The sequence below is a fragment of the Oncorhynchus clarkii genome, chromosome 5, assembly GCF_045791955.1.
Source record: "Oncorhynchus clarkii lewisi isolate Uvic-CL-2024 chromosome 5, UVic_Ocla_1.0, whole genome shotgun sequence".
In the NCBI taxonomy this organism is placed as follows: Eukaryota; Metazoa; Chordata; class Actinopteri; order Salmoniformes; family Salmonidae; genus Oncorhynchus; species Oncorhynchus clarkii.
Genome location: NC_092151.1, coordinates 14,101,697 through 14,122,161, shown reverse-complemented (window position 1 = coordinate 14,122,161; position 20,465 = coordinate 14,101,697). Strand labels below are relative to the sequence as shown.

Below are 20,465 nucleotides of genomic sequence, written 5' to 3'. Positions count from 1 at the left end.
ATGTCTAAAATACTGTTGTTCAGAGTGTTTCTTAACCAGAGTGTTTCTTAAAAGCGGCTGCTGAGGAGATATTCGAGGTAGTTGAACAAACGATAGCAGAGTACCAGGGAGAATTTGTCCGTACAAAGAAGGAGAACGACCGTCTACAGAAACTGCTGGATATCGTTATTAAACCTGAAATTAAGGTACGCCGAGCAGGTTTGTCGCTTTAACTGTAATTTTCTGTAAATAATCCTGTTTTCCCGAACGCGTCACTCGAAATTTCCTCTAGACAGGAATTACACCAGTTTGTAGGCAAATTGATACCCGCTAAGCAAGCAGCGTGACATCCTTTAAGCACCACTGTATGTTTAGAAACTCTGTGATAGTTTCTTATGGCCGGGGGAGATTTAAGAGCCTCGACACTTGCTCTAAACATTAACACACATTGCTTGCGGTACAGTTTTGAAAACCTAAGGTATATTTCATATCAGCTTGAATATATATATATATTTTTTAAACGGTTAAATGATTCCCAAATATTCCCATGTGACAATGCTTGTTTAGGGAAAGCTAATTATCTGTTATTATCTGTGTCTGATCATCTGTGTGTAAACGGAAGAAGGATGCCACAAATGTTGTTGAACAGTGTACAGTAAGTGCATTTTTTTTGTTTTTTTTGTAATGTTATCTTTTTCGTGATATCCAATCGGTAGTTACAGTCTTGTCCCATCGGTACAACTCCCGTACGGACTCGGGAGAAGCGAAGGTCAAGAGCCTCCCAAACACAACCCCGCCAAGCCGCACTGCTTCTTGACACACTGCCCGCTTAACCCGGAATCCAACAGCACAAATGTGTCGACCAGTCAGTGTGCATGCGCCCGGCCGCCACACGGAGTCGCTAGAGCAAGATGAGACAAGGACATCTCAGCCGGCCAAACCCTCTTCTAACCCGGACACCGCTGGGCCAATTGTCTCACGGTCGCGGCCGGCTGCAACACAGCCCGGGATCGAACCCAGATCTGTAGTGGTGCCTCTAGCACTGCGATGCAATGACTTAGACCCCTGCACCACTCAGGAGGTCTTGTAAAATTGATTTTGATGTAATATGAAGGGATGTTTTGTGGACCCCAGGAAGACGAGGAAGACCCCAGGAAGATGATGTTTCTGCAAAAGCTAATGGGGATCCAAATAATTATAAGACTATAAGGAGTAAGGGTAGGGTAGTCCATTATTGGGCTAGTACAGGCCTAGGCCTAAATCCAGAGTTTGTGGTTTCATCCTCTTTTTTTTTTTTTTCTCTCCAGACCTCCAGCAGCTCATTGTCTCTAAGGAAGCGGTTCCCCCTGAGCAGCAACACTGTGAGAAGGAATGGAGCCCCAATCTGGGGCAGGAGGTAAAAGAGGAACAGGAAGAACTCCGGACCAGTCAAGTGGAAAAGCAGCTTCAAGGGCTGGAGGAAGAGTTCATATTTTCTCCTGCCTTTGTGAAAAGTCACTATGATCAGGTTTCAAGTTGGACCTCACATTTTCCCAGCACCTCAAATGAACAAGATCAACACAGAATCTGATGGAGAGGACTACAGATTATTTGAACCAACCAGTGACTCCCAGACCCTCGCTGCAGTTAATCTAGACTGTTCTGTAGCTAACTCCATGGGTTCTCTAGTTTGTCATATGAAAATGCATGCGAAGGACGCAGACGATAGTGGTGTGTGTGAAAAAAACGTTGATTCCACAGAGAGTATGCAAGATCACCTCCAAACTCATATTGACACTAGGTTTTCTTGTGATGTTTGTAGTAAATGTTTTACTATGAGTAATAAACTGAAAATGCATACGAGGTGCCACAGGCGGAATCTACTTCCATGCCCTTTTTGTGGTAAATATACCAACAGTGCAGCTAATCTGAAAGTACACATCAGGACCCACACAGGTGAGAAACCTTATCAGTGCTGTGATTGTGAGAAATGTTTCAGCTTTAAATCTAATCTGAAAAAACACATCAGATGTCACACGGGGAGAAACCGTATCACTGTCCCGACTGTGTCAAAGGTTGTTGAAAAGTGTGTAGCAGAACAACTGATTGCCCACCTCAACAACAGCCCCTTCACATTACACTCCATGCAGTTTGGCTTCAGAGCGAAACACTCCACAGAAACGGCCAACTGCTTTTTTCTTGATAATGTGAAGTCCAAGATGGACAAAGGGGGTGCTGTTGGGGCTGTGTTTCTGGACCTAAGGAAGGCTTTTGATACTGTTAACCATGAGATTCTCATCACAAAATTGTCCAAGTTCAACTTTTCCCCTGATGCCTTGAGATGGATGAAATCATACCTTGAAGGCAGAACTCCGTGTGTCAGAGTGAGCAATGAGCTGTCGCCCACTCGTAGCTATGATGTGGGCGTGCCCCAAGGGTCAATACTGGGGCCCCTCCTGTTCAGCCTGTACATTAATGATCTGCCTTTTGTCTGTACTGGGTCTGAAGTTCAAATGTATGCAGATGATACAGTGATATATGTACATGCAAAGAGCAAACAACAAGCTGCACAAGAACTCACTACTGTAATGGTCCAGGTTACAAAGTGGCTCAGTGACTCGTGTTTGCATCTCAATGTGAAAAAAAACTGTTTGCATGTTCTTCACAAAGAGGGCAACAGATGCTACTGAGCCAGATGTCTATGTGTCAGGGGAGAAGCTCCAGGTGGTATCCGATTTTAAGTACCTTGGCATCATACTTGATTCCAACCTCTCTTTTAAAAAGCATGTGAAAAAGGTAATTCAAATAACCAAATTCAACTTAGCTAATTTCCGATTTATACGAAATTGTTTGACTACAGAGGTAGCAAAACTGTACTTCAAATCTATGATACTCCCCCACTTAACATACTGCTTGACTAGTTGGGCCCAAGCTTGCTGTACAACATTAAAACCTATTCAGTCTGTCTACAAACAGGCTCTCAAAGTGCTTGATAGGAAGCCCAATAGCCATCATCATTGTCACATCCTTAGAAAGCATGAGCTCTTGAGTTGGGAAAATCTTGTGCAATACACCGACGCATGTCTTGTATTCAAGATCCTTAATGGCCTGGCTCCCCCTCCACTCAATATTTTTGTTAAACAGAAAACCCAGACATATGGCAGCAGATCCACAAGGTCTGCCATGAGAGGTGACTGTATAGTTCCCCTAAGGAAAAGCACCTTTATTAAATCTGCATTCTCTGTGAGAGCTTCCCATGTCTGGAATACACTGCCATCAGACACACATAACTGCACCACATATCACACTTTCACAAAATGCTTGAAGACATGGCTAAAGGTCAATCAGATTTGTGAACATGGTCCCTAGCTGTGTGTTGCCGCTTTCCATGTTGTCTGTTGTCTGTAGCTTGTGAAGTGTGGAAACACTTTGTTACTTTTATGAATTTTGTCTTGCTGCTTTTTGTTTTATGTTGCTCTGTCTGTATGCTACGTCTTGCTTGTCCTATGTTGCTCTGTCTGTATGCTATGTCTTGCTTGTCCTATGTTGCTATGTCTTGCTTGTTCTATGTTGCTATTGTCTATATTGTAATTGTTTTTAATAACCTGCCCAGGGACTGCGGTTGAAAATTAGCCGGCTGGCTAAAACCGGCACTTTTACTGAAACGTTGATTAATGTGCACTGTCCCTGTAAAAATAAAAAATAAACTCAAACTCAAACTCAACTCAGAGTGCCCATATGGGTATGCATATGAGGATTCACACAGGGTAGAAACCACAAAGCTGTAGTGTATGTGGCAGGTCTTTTAGCAATGGCCCTCATCTTAAAGTGCACATGAGGACCCATACAGGTGAAAAACCATATAGTTGCAGTCTTTGTGATAAATGTTTTAGCAGTCATTCTGGTCTGACAGTTCACACAAGGACTCACAGGGGAGAAACCTTACATATGTCCTTTATGCAAAAAAGGCTTTACATCAGCAAATAATTTAAAGGCCCACAAAAAGCGCCATACTAAAAGTAAAAACTGTGTAGGTGTTATGGTTGTGGCAAATGCTTCACTACAAAGGAGTCCTAATGAAGGCATCAGTGGGAATACATTACAATTCTTTGTGGGGGAAAACAGCATCATTGAGGACTGAGAGAGACATTGTAGCTATAATCTGTGAGAGGAGATATGCCTCAGTATACTGCTCTTGGTTGAATAAGATGAGACTGAATTCGTTTTTTAACTAGCGGAACATCGTAAGAAGCCCACATGTCAAACAGAGATCAGTTAGTGGATTTCTGAGCAACAGGAGTCACTGCCCAGTACCCATCATTAAGCATAATCTGAAAGCCCAGAACAAATCCTACGTGCATAGACCCATCTGATTCTGGGTGCTGTGTGTTGGTGTTGAAATCTGCACATTACTTTTTCATGTACAGTTCTACGCGTATTGTTCTTGTGGTCTAAAAATGTACTGTATGTTATACATTTTTGTACTTGGCACCTAGAGGTTGTAATTGTCCAGAAGGTATCACAGAATAAATGTCTTGTTTACATTCAGAAGAGTTTCTACCTGGTCTATCATGAGCATGTGTTTCATGATCATACCATTTTATCTATGCTGTGAATGATAACTTGCACAACTCAACTATAATCTGACTCAATGAAAACAAACAGTCATATTTGTAATGTTTCATGCACACTTCATTTAATTTATCTGTTATTTTACCAGGTAAGTTGACTGAGAACACATTCTCATTTTCAGCAACAACCTGGGGAATAGTTACAGGGGAGAGGAGGAGGATGAATGAGCCAATTGTAAACTGGGGATTATTAGGTGACCGTGATGGTTTGAGAGCCAGATTTAGCCAGGACCCCGGGGTTAGCACCCCTACTCTTACGATAAGTGCCATGGGATCTTTAATGACCTCAGAGAGTCAGGACACCCGTTTAACGTCCAATCCGAAAGACGGCACCCTACACAGGGCAGTGTCCCCAATCACTACCATTTGGACATTTTTTTTAGACCAGAGGAAAGAGTGCCTCCTACTGGCCCTCCAACACCACTTCCAGCAGCATCTAGTCTCCCATCCAGGAACAGACCAGGACCAACCCTGCTTAGCTTCAGAAGCAAGCCAGCAGTGGTATGTAGGGTGGTATGCTGCTCTTGGCATAAGTTATCTACAGTGCCTTCGGAAAGAATTGAGACCTCTTGACCTTTTCCACATTTTGTTAGGTTACAGCCTTATTGTAAAATTGATGAAATTGTTTTATTCCCTCAATCTACACTATACCCCATAATGACAAAGCAAAACAGGTTTTTAGAAATGTTTGCTAATTTAATTATAACAAATTTGAAATGTCACATTTACATAAATATTCAGAACCTTTACTCAGCACTTTGTTGACGCACCTTTGGCAGCGATTACAGCCTCGAGTCTTCTTGGGTATGAGGTGACAAGCTTGGCACACCTGTATTTGGGTAGTTTCTCCCATTCTTCTCTGCAGATCCTCTCAAGCTCTGTCAGGTTGGATGGGGAGCGTTGCTGCATAGCTATTTTCAGGTCTCTCCAGAGATGCTCGATCGATCGGGTTCAAGTCTGGGCTCTGGCTGGACCACTCAAGGACATTCAGAGACTTGTCCCGAAGCCACTCCTGAAATGTCTTGGCTGTGTCATTGTCCTTTTGGAAGGTGCTCTGGAGCAGGTTTTCATCAAGGATCTCTCTGTACTTTGCTCCGTTCATCTTTGCCTCGATCCTGACTAGTCTCTCAGTCTCTGCCTCTGAAGAACATCCCCACAGCATGATGCTGCCACCACCATGCTTCACTGTAGGGATGGTGCCAGGTTTCAGCCAGACACTTGGCATTCAGGCCAACGAGTTCAATCTTGGTTTCATCAGACCGGAGAAACTTGTTTCTCATGGTCTAAGAGTCTAGGTGCCTTTTACTGACGGGCTTCTGTCTGGTCACTCTACCATAAAAGCCTGATTGGTGGAGTTCTGCAGAGATTGTTGTCCTTCTGGAAGGTTCTCCCATCTCCACAAAGGAACTCTAGAGCTCTGTCAGAGTGACCATCAAGTTCTTGGTCACCTCCCTGACCAAGACCCTTCTCCCCTGATAGATCAGTTTGGCCAGGCAGCCAACTCTAGGAAGAGTCTTGGTGGTTTCAAACTTCTTCCATTTAAGAATGATGGAGGCCACAGTGTTCTTGGGGACCTTCAATGCTGCAGACAGTTTTTGGTACCCTTCCCCAGAGCTGTGCCTCGACACAATCCTGTCTCAGAGCTCTATGGACAATTCCATTGACCTCATGGTTTGGTGTTTGCTCTGACATGCACTGTCAACTGTGGGACCTTATAGACAGTTGTGTGCCTTTCCAAATCATGTCCAATATATTGTTTTTCCAACGGGTGGACTACAATCAAGTTGTAGAAACATCTCACGGATGATCAATGGAAACAGGATGCACCTGAGCTCAATTCAGTCTCATAGCAAAGGGTCTGAATACTTATGTAAATAAGGTTCTGTTATTTATTTTTAATACATTAGCAAAAATGTCTGAACCTGTTTTCGCTTTGCCATAATGGGCTATTGTGTGTAGATTGCTAACTGATTAAGGCTGTAACATAACAAAATGTGGGAAAAGTCTAACATTTTTATTATCCCTCCCAATTTCAATCTTGTCTCATCGCTGCAACTCATTGCTGACCCTGGTCGTCAGTTGAACGACGTCCTCCGAAACATGACCCGCCAGCTTAACCCGGAAGCCACCCACACCAATGTGTCGGAGGAAACACCGTTCAACTGGCGACGGAGGTCAGCCGGCAGGCACCTGGCCCGCCACAATGAGTCGCTATGGCACAATGAGCCAAGTAAAGCCCCACCGGCCAAACCCTCCCCTAACCCGGACGATGCTGGACCAATTGTGTGCCGTCCTATGGGACTCCCGGCCACGGCCGGTTGTGGCACAGCCCGGGAATGAACGTTGTAGTTTGTTTGTAGAATGTTTGTAGAATGTTTGTAGTAATGCCTCTAGCTCTGCGATGCAATGCCTGAAACTGCTGCGCCACTCGGGAGGCCCATATCTAACATATTGTAATGGTTCATGAAGAGACTTTTGCCCGTCTAAATTAGACCCCTGCACTGAAGAGCAAAATACCTACAATTCCAAGAAGCCAGCATGGGAAAGGTGGACTGGGTATTTACTATCTTGGTTATTATCCACAAGTGAAAAGGGAGATCAATTTGGAAATAGGCACTTGACTGAGTTTGCAGACTGATGGGGGGCTATGACAACTTGATAAAGATCATCCTTTATCCAGCGGTTCTCAAACCTCCCCCAGGCGATCCATGTATTTGAGTTAGCACACCTGATTCAACTTGTCAACTAATGCTGCGTTCGTAACCAAGTGGGAGGTGGGAATTTACCAGTTGCAAAGTCGTAAATACCAGTTGATGCATTCACGTGCTTTGACCTCGTTGAGAAATGCAGATTGGCTAAATGGCCAACAAGCAGTATAAACCATAAACTAAAAGTACAGCGAACATGCTTGTTAACAAATTATAGTGTTCAAACAATAAATTAATAGATTATTTCTAAAAACAATGTTTTGTTACATTTAACTGCTGAATATGCTGTTGTCGATGTCATTTCGTTAGTAGGTGACGTTAGATGTGGGAGAAGTGTGAGCTCAGGACGATAGATGAGTTTCCTTCTAGTAATTACAAGTTGGATTTTTCCCAGTTGTGTGGTAAATTCACACTTGGTTATGAACGCAGCATAATCATCAAGCATGAGGTGAATAAGGTGAGCTAGTTCAGGGCTACAACAAAGTTGGGAAATATCTGGAGGTCACAGATGAAAGGTTTGAGAACCACAGCACCATGCACTGGTTCACGGATGGGAAACTCCAGTCCTCGGCGGCCTGATTGCTGACATACTTTTGCCCCAGCCTCAGCTAACACACCTTACTCTAGGGTACACTGCTATTCAGACGATACACAGCTGTACATTTCAATGAAACATGGTGAAGCCTCAAAATTGCCCTCCCTGGAAGCCTGTGTTTCACACATAAGTGGATGGCGGCAAATGTTTTACTTTTACAAAAGTACAAGGACAATGCCAGTTCTATGTCCCAAGAAACAAAGAGATCTTCTGTTGGATCTGACAATTAATCTTGATGGTTGTACAGTCGTCTCAAATAAAACTGTGAAGGATCTCGACGTTACTCTGGACCCTGATCTCTCTTTTGACGAACATATCAAGACTATTTCAAAGACAGCATTTTTTCCATCTTTGTAACATTGCAAAAATCTAACTTTTTTTGTCCAAAAATGATGCAGAAAAGTTCATCCATGCTTTTGTCACTTATAGATTAGACTACTGCAATGCTCTACTTTCTGGGGACCCGGATAAAGCACTAAATAAACTTCAGTTAGTGCTAAATACGGCTGCTAGAATCTTGACTAGAACCAAAAAATGTGATCATATTACTCCAGTGCTGGCCTCTATACTGGCTTCCTGTAAAGGTTCTGCACAAACTGTCAGAAACCGTCTCAGGGAAGCTCATCTGCATGCTGGTGATCCTCACCAGGGTCTTGACTTGACTGCAGTTCTGCATCGTTTCCATCATAATTTGCAAATAAATAAATTAAAAATCCTACAATGTGATTTTCTGGATTTTTTTTCTCATTTTGTCTGTCATAGTTGAAGTGTACCTATGATGAAAATTACAGGCCTCTCTCATATTTTTAAGTGGGAGAACTTGCACAATTGGTGGCTGACTAAATACTTTTTTGCCCCACTGTACGTAAATGCCAACAAAATAACTTTTTGGTGTGTGTGTGTAACCTTTATTTAACTAGGTAAGTCAGTTAAGAACAAATTCTTATTTACAATGACGGCCCGGACGATGCTGGGCCAGTTGTGAGCCTCCCTATGGGACTCCCAATCACGGCCGGATGTGATACAGCCTGGATTCGAACCAGGGACTGTAGTGACACCTCTGAGATGCAGTGCCTTACAAAATATTTTGTAGTGAGGTAATTCTTCACTGGATCAGTCTGAAATGTTGCACACACACTGCTGCCATCTTGTGGACAAAATCTAAATTACTCCTAGGATCCTATCAATGTTTGGCCTTTCCCTTGCATTTCAAAGATGATGAGAAAGAAAAATAAATTAAAAACGCACGTTTTTTTATTGGTATTATCTTTTACCAGATCTAATGTGTTATGCTCCTACATTAATTTCAAATTTCCACAAACTTCAAAGTGTTTCCTTTCAAATTGTATCAAAAATGTGCCTATCCTTGCTTCAGGTCCTGAGCTACAGGCAGTTAGATTTGGGTACAGTATGTCATTTTAGGCGAAAATTAGAAAAAAGGGTCCGATTCTTTTCTGTAATGTGTCTGTATCTCCACTGAACAAAAATGTGAACGCAACATGTAAAGTGTTTGTCCCATATTTCATGAGCTGAAATAAAAGATCCCAGAAATGTTCCATACAGGTTATTTTTCTCATTTTGTGCACATTCGTTTACATCCCTCTTAGTGAGCATTTCTACTTTGCCAAGATAATGCAACCACCTGACAGATGTGGCATGTCAAGAAGCTGATTAAACAGCATGATCAGTACACAGGTGCACCTTGTGTTGGGGTAAATAAAAGGCCACTCTAAAATGTGCAGTTCTGTCACACAATGCCACAGATGTCTCAAGTTTCGAGGGAGCGTGTAATTGGCATGCAGGAATGTCCACCAGAGCTGTTGCCAGAGAATTTAATGTTAATTTCTTTACCATAAGCTGCATCCAACATCGTTTTAGAGAATTTAGAAGTACGTCCAACTGGCCTTACAACCGCAGACCATGTGTAACCACGCCAGCCCAGGACTTCCACATCCAGATTTTTATCAGCGGTATTTCTGAGACCAGCCACCCGTACAGCTGATGAAACTGGGTTTGCACAGGAAACCGTCTCAGGGAAGCTCATCTGCGTGCTCGTTGTCCTCCCCAAGGTTGTCCTCCACAAGGACCTAATTGCAGTTCGGCATCGTAACTGACCCCAGTGGGAAAATGCTCACCTTTGATGGCCACTGGCACGCTGGAGAAGTGTGCTCTTCACAGATGACTCCTGGTTTCACCTGGATCGGGAAGATGGCAGACAGCGTTTATGGGGTCTTGTGGGCGAGTGGTTTGATGATGTCAATGTTGTGAACAGTGTGCCCCATGGTGGCGATGGGGTTATGATATAGGCAGGCATAAGGAATTTGAGTGCACAGAGATACCGTGGGACAACATTCCACAGGCCACAATCAACAGCCTGATCAACTCTATGCAAAGGAGATGTCACTGCATGATGCAAATGGTGATCACAACAGATACAGACTGGTTTTCCGATCCAAACAGACGCCTCACAAGTCCTCAACTGGCAGCTTCATTAAATAGTACCCGCAAAACACCAGTCTCGACGTTCTAGGCAGAGTTGCAAAGAAAAAGCCATATCTCATATTGGCCAATAAAAAGATTAAGATGGGCTAAAGAACACAGTCACTGGACAGAGGAACTCTGCCTAGAAGGCCAGCATCCCGGAGTCGGCTCTTCACTGTTGACGTTGAGACTGGTGTTTCATCGGTACTATTTAATGAAGCTGCCAATTGAGGACTTGTGAGGCGTCTGTTTCTCAAACTAGACACACTTGTGTACTTGTCCTCTTGCTCAGTTGTGCACCTGGGCCTCCCACTCCTCTTTCTATTCTGGTTAGAGCCAGTTTGCGCTGTTCTGTGAAGGGAGTAGTACACAGCGTTGTGCCAGATCTTCAGTTTCTTGGCAATTTCTTGCATGGAATAGCCTTCATTTCTCAGAACAAGAATAGATTGACGAGTTTCAGAAGAAAGTTCTTTGTTTCTGGCCATTTTGAGCCTGTAATCGAACCCACAAATGCTGATGCTCCAGATACTCAACTTTTCTAAAGAAGACCTGTTTTATTGCTTCTTTAATGAGCACAACACTTTTCAGCTGTGCTAACATAATTGCAAAAGGATTTTCTAATGATCAATCAGCCTTTTAAAATGATCAACTTGGATTAGCTAACACAACGTGGCATTGGAACACAGGAGTGATGGTTGCTGGTAATGGGCCTCTGTACGCCTATATAGATATTCCATAAAAAATCAGCCATTTCGAGCTACAAAAGTCATTTACAACATTAACAATGTCTATGCTGTATTTCTGATCAATTTGATGTTATTTTAATGGACAAGAAATTAGCTTTTCTTTCAAAAACAAGGAGATTTCTAAGTGACACAGAACTTTTGAATGGTAGTGTAGTTGTATGTCCTTCCAAACTGTGCAGCGGCCATTTGATGAATGGAAAGAGACATCTGTTACAGAGCAACAAAGTTGAATGACATTCTGAGATAGTCAAGCCTTAGATACTGGGTAGGCCTACAAGGTAGGGAGGGATGTATTTTCTGTTTGTCGAGTCTATTTATTGTGGTGTTGAAAACTCAAACCATTATATTGAAGGGCCCGAAGTTGGTATGCTTTGTTTATTGGTTGTGTGGTGTGTTGGTACAGAACCTGATGGTGGGAAATTTGTTGCGTATATTTTATATAATTATAAATATGGCATCAAAATGTTGAAAATCTGATTTTCCCCTAGCTAATCATTGTCTGTAGCCTGCTCTGATTACAGTGTAAATGAAACTGTCAGGGAGAGTGAGCTTGTGCGTGGTGGTCAGGGAAACCTCAACCTTTAGGCCTGTAGCCCTACATGGCATCAGCTGTGACACAAAAGCATGCTGAAGTGGTAAAGTTGATATCCACGGTTCTAAACACAGGGTCCCTACAGTTATTATTAGTTAGTTATTTGAGTGGGGAAGGTGTTCACATTGTTTTGTTACAGTACAAGGAGAGGGTAATTTGAAAATATTTGTAACATTGGGGAGGGGGGGCGCATTTTTTTTATGACACCTTGAGTTGTATCCTATAACGGCCCACGTCCTTTGAGTTCCCATCAGTACAATTATGCATGCCGCAGCCGGCCAATAAAATTGACTCCAGTCACCCAAGTTATAGACTGTTTTTTCTGCTACAGCACGGCAAGCAGTACCGGAGTGCCATGTCTAGGACCAAAAGGCTCTTCAACAGCTTCTACCCCCAAGCCATTAGACAATTCATAAAATTGCCACCGGACAATTTACATTGACCCCCTTCCTTTTGTACACTGCTGCTACTCGCTGTTTGTTTGTTATCTATGCTTAGTCACTTCGCCCCCACCTACATTTACTGATTATCTCAACTAGCCTGTACCCCTGCACACTGACTCGGTACCGGTGCCCCCTGTATATAGCCTCGTTATTCTTATTGTGTTACTTTTTATTATTACTTTTTATTTTAGCCTACTTGGTAAATACTTTCTTCTTGAACTGCACTGTTGGTTAAGGGCTTGTAAGTAAGCATTTCATTGTAAAGTCTACACATGTATTCTGTGAATGTGACAAATAAAGTTTGATTTGATATGTAAACAGACCCAACACGCTGTCTAAAAACGTTAAATCAAATCAAATCAAATGTATTTATATAGCCCTTCGTACATCAGCTGATATCTCAAAGTGCTGTACAGAAACCCGGCCTAAAACCCCAAACAGCAAGCAATGCAGGTGTAGAAGCACGGTGACTAGGAAAAACTCCCTAGAAAGGCCAAAACCTAGGAAGAAACCTAGAGAGGAACCAGGCTATGTGGGGTGGCCAGTCCTCTTCTGGCTGTGCCGGGTGGAGATTATAACAGAACATGGCCAAGATGTTCAAATGTTCATAAATGACCAGCATGGACAAATAATAATAATCCCAGGCAGAACAGTTTAAACTGGAGCAGTAGCACGGCCAGGTGGACTGGGGACAGCAAGGAGTCATCATGTCAGGTAGTCCTGAGGCATGGTCCTAGGGCTCAGGTCCTCTGAGAGAGAGAAAGAAAGAGAGAAAGAGAGAATTAGAGAGAGCATACTTAAATTAACACAGGACACCGGATAGGACAGGAGAAGTACTCCAGATATAACAAACTGACCCTAGCCCCCCGACACATAAACTACTGCAGCATAAATACTTAATAATCCTCTCTTGCGAATACGTTTTTGAACACCTTTGGAACTACACTACAGCAGTATGTAGACGCCACTTGAAATGAGTGGATTTGGCTATTTCAGCCACACATGTTGCTGACAGGTGTATACAATTGAGCACACAGTCATGCAATCTCCATAGGAAAACATTGGCAGCAGAATGAGCTCAGAGCTCAGTGCCTTTCAGCGTTACACCGTCATAATATGCGACCTTTCCAACAAGTCAGTTCGTAAAATTTGTGCCCTGCTAGAGTTTCCCTGGTCAACTGTAAGTGCACTCACTCACTCACAAACACGTTGTTGAGCTGTATATTTATTGTCACTTTGTGCATCTCTCTTTTAAATCTGCCACCCCCAGCAGTTCAGCTGCAGTCACAGCAGTCCTCTGTGGTATTTAATTTACCCAACAGCCCTCACATACACACAGCGTTCCCAGGAGTGACAGGCAAATATGTTTATTGTCCTGCAAAAGTATTTTTGATGTACCAAAGCCAAGGAATGGAAAGAAATATGACCTGGAGGAAGTTCCTGGCCTCAGCTTTTTATGAAGCAGAAAAGCAGAGATGGGTAGCTAACAAGAAAAAATAAAACACAACATTCTCTCTCTCTCTCTCTCTCTCTCTCTCTCTCTCTCTCTCTCTCTCTCTCTCTCTCTCTCTCTCTCTCTCTCTCTCTCTCTCTCTCTCTCTCTCTCTCTCTCTCTCTCTCTCTCTCTCTCTCTCTCACCCCAATGTATATAAATTGTAATACCTTGTTTATTTTATGTATGCTCCATTTTATTTGAAGATTGGTGATATCTGGGCCTACATATCCATTATACATATCTAAATAATGACTCAATATCTATCAAATCAAAATGTGATTGATAATATTGTAATACAGTATTGCTTGTTAATGTGTACAGTTCTTGGGAAAATTCTGTGTGGTTTTGTCCGAGTTAAAAAAAAAAAATGTTTTCCTCAGTGTTGCAATAAAAGTGCATTCATATTAAATGACCGTCTTTGGTTTGTGTTAATAAGTTAAATACTTGTGGTATTGGTGCAGAGTTCCAGTGCAACTCTCTACAGTGCAACTCTCTACAGTGCAACTTTCTCCAGTGCAACTCTCTACAGTGCAGTTAAAAAAGCTATAGGTGTATCATTAATAACTGACAGAATTATATAATGAATACATAATAAAGTGACCAATAGTTACTGTATTGTGATTGTAATTACTCAACATCTATTGTCCTAGGGTGGGATTCGAACTGTGTCTCAAAAGCAGACACAAAAGGTCATGAAAATCTGTTATGGCTATACATGACTCATTGTAGAAAGATGATTCTCAAGTTTCCCACTTGGAATGTATCAGTAGGAAGTTGTACACAAATAATTGACCTTCATTTTAACTAGGAGGTTCAGAGTTTCCGACATGTCATGAATGCAGCATTAGTGCATGAGAAAAGGTGTCCTGAACAGGTCGTGCAGCCGATAACGACCCACAGCGTTTGGGTTCCCGTTGGTAGAATTATGTGTGCCTGGGCCGGCCAATATGTAAACAGACCCAAAACTCTGTCTGAAGACATTAATAATCCTTGTTTGTGAATACAGTTTTAGACACCTTTTGTAACTATTTTAATATCAAGAAAGAATTGTACAAATAGCCTACAAAAGGTACACTTGTAAACTGTTTTAACACAGATTCCCAATGTGGTATTTTGTGTAACCCAGGTTTGATCCAAGATAGTTTTTTTCCCTTCCCAGCTTCTATTAGTTCAAAAAGTGTCGTAGCTCAAAAAGTGTCTTGGGACTCGGTGTTAAAAACTCTTATCTTTTGTATTTGTAAAATTATTTCTCGATAATATGAAGGTTAAGGTTTCAAATGTTTCCAACACAGTCTCACCAGCAAGGATTATGAACACAGAGAGCTCTGAGTCTGACACATTGGCCGACCGCGGCGCTCATAATAGGTCAGACGGGAACACAGGCTTTATAATAGAACAGACAGGAACACACAGGCTTTATAATAGAACAGACGGGAACACGAAGGCTTTATAATAGAACAGACGGGAACACAGGCTTTATAATAGAACAGACAGGAACACGAAGGCTTTATAATAGGACAGACGGGAACACACAGGCTTTATAATAGAACAGACAGGAACACGAAGGCTTTATAATAGGACAGACGGGAACACGAAGGCTTTATAATAGAACAGACAGGAACACGAAGGCTTTATAATAGAACAGACAGGAACACGAAGGCTTTATAATAGGACAGACGGGAACACAAAGGCTTTATAATAGAACAGACAGGAACACGAAGGCTTTATAATAGAACAGACAGGAACACGAAGGCTTTATAATAGAACAGACGGGAACACGAAGGCTTTATAATAGAACAGACGGGAACACGAAGGCTTTATAATAGAACAGACGGGAACACAGAGGCTTTATAATAGAACAGACAGGAACACACAGGCTTTATAATAGAACAGACGGGAACACAGAGGCTTTATAATAGGACAGACGGGAACACGAAGGCTTTATAATAGAACAGACAGGAACACGAAGGCTTTATAATAGAACAGACAGGAACACGAAGGCTTTATAATAGAACAGACGGGAACACGAAGGCTTTATAATAGAACAGACGGGAACACGAAGGCTTTATAATAGAACAGACAGGAACACGAAGGCTTTATAATAGAACAGACGGGAACACGAAGGCTTTATAATAGAACAGACGGGAACACGAAGGCTTTATAATAGAACAGACAGGAACACGAAGGCTTTATAATAGGACAGACGGGAACACGAAGGCTTTATAATAGAACAGACAGGAACACGAAGGCTTTATAATAGAACAGACGGGAACACAGGCTTTATAATAGAACAGACGGGAACACGAAGGCTTTATAATAGAACAGACAGGAACACGAAGGCTTTATAATAGAACAGACGGGAACACAGGCTTTATAATAGAACAGACGGGAACACAGGCTTTATAATAGAACAGACGGGAACACGAAGGCTTTATAATAGAACAGACGGGAACACACAGGCTTTATAATAGAACAGACGGGAACACAGGCTTTATAATAGAACAGACGGGAACACACAGGCTTTATAATAGGACAGACGGGAACACGAAGGCTTTATAATAGGACAGACGGGAACACGAAGGCTTTATAATAGAACAGACGGGAACACGAAGGCTTTATAATAGAACAGACGGGAACACAGAGGCTTTATAATATAACAGACGGGAACACAGGCTTTATAATAGAACAGACGGGAACACAGGCTTTATAATAGAACAGACGGGAACACGAAGGCTTTATAATAGAACAGACGGGAACACAGGCTTTATAATAAAACAGACGGGAACACGAAGGCTTTATAATAGAACAGACGGGAACACGAAGGCTTTATAATAGAACAGACAGGAACACGAAGGCTTTATAATAGAACAGACGGGAACACGAAGGCTTTATAATAGAACAGACGGGAACACGAAGGCTTTATAATAGAACAGACAGGAACACGAAGGCTTTATAATAGAACAGACGGGAACACGAAGGCTTTATAATAGAACAGACGGGAACACGAAGGCTTTATAATAGAACAGACGGGAACACGAAGGCTTTATAATAGGACAGACGGGAACACGAAGGCTTTGTAATAGAACAGACAGGAACACGAAGGCTTTATAATAGAACAGACGGGAACACGAAGGCTTTATAATAGAACAGACAGGAACACGAAGGCTTTATAATAGAACAGACGGGAACACAGGCTTTATAATAGAACAGACGGGAACACAGGCTTTATAATAGAACAGACGGGAACACGAAGGCTTTATAATAGAACAGACGGGAACACACAGGCTTTATAATAGAACAGACGGGAACACAGGCTTTATAATAGAACAGACGGGAACACAGGCTTTATAATAGAACAGACAGGAACACGAAGGCTTTATAATAGAACAGACGGGAACACAGGCTTTATAATAAAACAGACGGGAACACGAAGGCTTTATAATAGAACAGACAGGAACACGAAGGCTTTATAATAGAACAGACGGGAACACGAAGGCTTTATAATAGAACAGACAGGAACACGAAGGCTTTATAATAGAACAGACGGGAACACACAGGCTTTATAATAGGACAGACGGGAACACACAGGCTTTATAATAGGACAGACGGGAACACACAGGCTTTATAATAGAACAGACAGGAACACGAAGGCTTTATAATAGAACAGACGGGAACACGAAGGCTTTATAATAGAACAGACGGGAACACGAAGGCTTTATAATAGAACAGACGGGAACACGAAGGCTTTATAATAGAACAGACAGGAACACGAAGGCTTTATAATAGAACAGACGGGAACACAGGCTTTATAATAGAACAGACGGGAACACAGGCTTTATAATAGAACAGACAGGAACACAGGCTTTATAATAGGACAGACGGGAACACGAAGGCTTTATAATAGAACAGACGGGAACACGAAGGCTTTATAATAGAACAGACGGGAACACGAAGGCTTTATAATAGAACAGACGGGAACACGAAGGCTTTATAATAGAACAGACGGGAACACGAAGGCTTTATAATAGAACAGACGGGAACACAGAGGCTTTATAATATAACAGACGGGAACACAGGCTTTATAATAGAACAGACGGGAACACAGGCTTTATAATAGAACAGACAGGAACACGAAGGCTTTATAATAGAACAGACGGGAACACAGGCTTTATAATAGAACAGACGGGAACACGAAGGCTTTATAATAGAACAGACGGGAACACAGGCTTTATAATAAAACAGACGGGAACACGAAGGCTTTATAATAGAACAGACAGGAACACGAAGGCTTTATAATAGATCAGACAGGAACACGAAGGCTTTATAATAGAACAGATGGGAACACGAAGGCTTTATAATAGAACAGACGGGAACACGAAGGCTTTATAATAGAACAGACAGGAACACGAAGGCTTTATAATAGAACAGACGGGAACACGAAGGCTTTATAATAGAACAGACGGGAACACGAAGGCTTTATAATAGAACAGACAGGAACACAAAGGCTTTATAATAGGACAGACGGGAACACGAAGGCTTTATAATAGAACAGACAGGAACACGAAGGCTTTATAATAGAACAGACGGGAACACACGCTTTATAATAGAACAGACGGGAACACACGCTTTATAATAGAACAGACGGGAACACGAAGGCTTTATAATAGAACAGACGGGAACACACAGGCTTTATAATAGAACAGACGGGAACACAGGCTTTATAATAGAACAGACGGGAACACACGCTTTATAATAGAACAGACGGGAACACGAAGGCTTTATAATAGAACAGACGGGAACACACAGGCTTTATAATAGAACAGACGGGAACACACAGGCTTTATAATAGGACAGACGGGAACACGAAGGCTTTATAATAGGACAGACGGGAACACGAAGGCTTTATAATAGAACAGACGGGAACACGAAGGCTTTATAATAGAACAGACGGGAACACAGAGGCTTTATAATATAACAGACGGGAACACAGGCTTTATAATAGAACAGACGGGAACACAGGCTTTATAATAGAACAGACAGGAACACGAAGGCTTTATAATAGAACAGACGGGAACACAGGCTTTATAATAGAACAGACGGGAACACGAAGGCTTTATAATAGAACAGACGGGAACACAGGCTTTATAATAAAACAGACGGGAACACGAAGGCTTTATAATAGAACAGACAGGAACACGAAGGCTTTATAATAGAACAGACGGGAACACAAAGGCTTTATAATAGAACAGACGGGAACACGAAGGCTTTATAATAGAACAGACGGGAACACGAAGGCTTTATAATAGAACAGACAGGAACACGAAGGCTTTATAATAGAACAGACGGGAACACACAGGCTTTATAATAGGACAGACGGGAACACACAGGCTTTATAATAGGACAGACGGGAACACACAGGCTTTATAATAGAACAGACAGGAACACGAAGGCTTTATAATAGAACAGACGGGAACACGAAGACTTTATAATAGAACAGACGGGAACACGAAGGCTTTATAATAGAACAGACGGGAACACGAAGGCTTTATAATAGAACAGACAGGAACACGAAGGCTTTATAATAGAACAGACGGGAACACAGGCTTTATAATAGAACAGACGGGAACACAGGCTTTATAATAGAACAGACAGGAACACAGGCTTTATAATAGGACAGACGGGAACACGAAGGCTTTATAATAGAACAGACGGGAACACGAAGGCTTTATAATAGAACAGACGGGAACACGAAGGCTTTATAATAGAACAGACGGGAACACGAAGGCTTTATAATAGAACAGACGGGAACACGAAGGCTTTATAATAGAACAGACGGGAACACGAAGGCTTTATAATAGAACAGACGGGAACACGAAGGCTTTATAATAGAACAGACGGGAACACGAAGGCTTTATAATAGAACAGACGGGAACACGAAGGCTTTATAATAGAACAGACGGGAACACGAAGGCTTTATAATAGAACAGACGGGAACACGAAGGCTTTATAATAGAACAGACAGGAACACGAAGGCTTTATAATAGAACAGACAGGAACACGAAGGCTTTATAATAGAACAGACGGTAACACAGAGGCTTTATAATAGAACAGACAGGAACACGAAGGCTTTATAATAGCAGTTTGGTGACCAGGAGCAAGTTGTCTCATGTCAGCGTTTTGATTTCCTTCTCCAGACATCCAGCAGCTCCCTGTCTCTGAAGAGGAGGTTCCCCATGAGCAGCAACACTGTGAGAAGGAATGGAAATCTTATCCCTGTTGCTTCTGTGGCAAAGGATTCATTCAGAAAGCAAACGTGAGAAACCACGTAGTTGAAGTGTTTGTGGTAAATGTTTCCGCCATGGTTCAGATATGAAAGTGCACATGAGGAGGCACACAGGGGAGAAACCTCTTAATTGCAGTTTTTGTGAAATAAATTTCGCAGCTCGTGCTTCTCTGACAGTTCACATGAGGACTCACACAGGGGATAAATCCTATGTGTTCCCTGTATGTAGAAAATGCTATATTTCATCAAGTGCATTAGGTACACAAAAAAAAGTCACACTGAAAACCGAGTGAACATTTCTATAGGTGCCATGGTTGGGGCAAATGCTCGAATACGAAGGAGTCCTTACAAAGGCACCGTCACCCAAGAAGAAGTAAAAGTAGCCTTTCTAAAAACTACTTGAGTGTAAAATAGTATTTGGTCAAAGAACTACTCAAGCACTCATTACATTGTAACATTGTGTAGACACTGTAATTTAGAACATACAACCACGTAACCAAAGTCATCCTATGAAACAAGGAATAGCAAAGATA

The 20,465-nt window shown here is 42.1% G+C and overlaps 1 pseudogene; it reads left to right on the top strand.

The window, feature by feature from the left end:
• Positions 1–20,225, top strand: LOC139409638 (zinc finger protein 664-like; annotated as a pseudogene).
• Positions 20,226–20,465: the final 240 nt, after the last annotated feature.